Below are 2,420 nucleotides of genomic sequence, written 5' to 3'. Positions count from 1 at the left end.
AACGACAAATTAAAATGGTAAAATACTACTTTGTCATGGCAAAAGTACAAGTACATAACATTATAATTTATAACAATAATCATTGATTCTTTATTATCAAAAATCATAATGTAAACAAGGGGCTCTTTGATAAGAAAAGTCGGCCATTTACTGGACTTCAATATTAGTTTGTAGTCGGCTATCTAGTTGTATTATATATCTGTGGGTGGCAATGAAAAATCAAATCTAGCGACGTAAATATGCTGTCGAAAAACAAACGAAAAGCCATTAAAAAATGGTTTTAGAGTAAATATACCTATAATAAATTTTATAGAGAACAATATTTCGAAGGGAACCTCATTGGGGTTTTGAATTCATTTAAATACACAGCTCGGTATTAAAGGCACAAAAACCTTTTTTTCTACATTTTTTAAACAATTGTAACTTCTTTACTACTTGATATTTTGAAAAACACCGATGAGGTTCCCTCCTAAATATTGTTCTCTATAAATTTCATTATGAGTATTTTTACTCTAAAACCATTTTTTGATGCCATTTCGTTTGTTTTTCGTAGACGTGTTTTTAGCTCTGAAAATGACCAGTGTAGCGTCCTCTTAAGTGTTAGCTGTAGGAACTTTTATGATTAACACAGTATGGTTTAGATACAAATTAGTAATCAGTATTGATACAATGATGATTCTTTTTCTTGTGTTTGAAATAGTAAAAATATTTTTAATTTACATTGGATTCAGATACTGAGTGTTATGATGTATCATAAACATCTTTTATTCTTAGCAAAGCGGTCTATTATCTTCTCACTGAAATGTTACATTATTAAAAACAAATCACCATAGTCAATATAGTATACAAATTTATTTTATTGATTAATGGTTTATATAACAAAATCTAAACATCTTTTATTCTAAGCAAAGCGGTCTATTATCTTGTGTACGTTTAACGGAAGCTGCCTGTGTATATGCAAAAGCGCCAAACATGTTAATCTACTTTGGCCCATTTCACTTCTTATCCAAGTTTTCAACCTAAAAAGCAATCAAATTGAAGAACAAGCATTCTTTAAAATTAAAGCAATAGCATATTATTAAAAATTTAAAAATTTAAAAATTCATGTCCAAAATAACAAATATTATATAACATGTTTGGATTCATTAAATAAATGTAAATTTGTATACAACCTTCTAAAAGTGGAAAAACTACGCTCTGCAGTAGCAACGCTGACAGGAAGTGTACCTATGACCAACAATAGTTTTTTTATACTTGGTAAAAATATGTTATTCATCAAAAGCAGAAAACACTTAATTTGGAATATTTAATCCTATACAAACAAAATTGAATGAACATTTTAATTGTATACAAAATCCCCCCCACAGTGACGTCCCTGCTTGGTAATACATATATTATAGTAGTATGATATTAACTGTATATGTTTTAAGAAATTGAAGTGTATTGAATTTATTGTAGTATTTTTATGTTTACTTACTATTACCTACTTATTATCACTTACATTATTATGTATGCAACGACATTGTCATAAACAATTGACACACTGAGTTCCTAATAAAACTCTTAGCTTTTAATTAAATGTATTGCAGTAGGTGCGCATGACAAATGTCTATCCAATCCGTGCATTCAAACTACTTGTATTTTTAAGTAATAGAATGTATTGCAAAAAATAATATTATTATGTGTAAACCAATGTAAAGGTATGAGGTACCTATGAATTGAAGTAGTTAAACTTGGTAGTATAATATTACCTGTATATGTTTTAAGAAATTGAAATGTATTGAATTACTTACTTATTGTCACTTAAATTATTATGTATGTAACGACATTGTCATAAACAATTGACACCAAGCACCTACTAAAACTCTTAGCTTTTAATTAAATGTGTTGCTATACGCATGAAAAATGAAATGATGTATATTATCATAACAGTGTAATGTACCTATTACATATATCATATATATATAATAATCATATATAATAAATATAAAATTTGCTCAGGTACGTTAATTTATTAGCAATAATAACATATAGCATAATATTATAGTAGAATAGTATAGTAATAATTATAACATTTATACAATTTATTAAAGTGAGCATAACTCTTTAGAAGACAGGTTTAAACATTCGATATAATAAAAACAATTATTACGTAGAAGTAATACAAAGAAAAAATGAAAAAATGTTCGAATCTCGAGGACTCAAACCGTTTCTGAATACCGTTTTTTGTACGAACTGTATACGTATACACTTTTTTATATTATATAACACACAATAATAACGGGAATACGAATAACTCGAGAAAAGTCATATAATATATATATATATAAATATTCGAATATTCACGTCAAAAAAACACGAAAAGCGATAACGGAACGCGAGGGAGATGAGAAATAAAATAGCGAACGCGAGAAAAAAGC

The sequence above is a fragment of the Acyrthosiphon pisum genome, unplaced genomic scaffold (genome assembly GCF_005508785.2).
Source record: "Acyrthosiphon pisum isolate AL4f unplaced genomic scaffold, pea_aphid_22Mar2018_4r6ur Scaffold_20594;HRSCAF=21498, whole genome shotgun sequence".
Lineage (NCBI taxonomy): Eukaryota > Metazoa > Arthropoda > Insecta > Hemiptera > Aphididae > Acyrthosiphon > Acyrthosiphon pisum.
Note: the sequence above shows the minus strand (reverse complement) of the source record.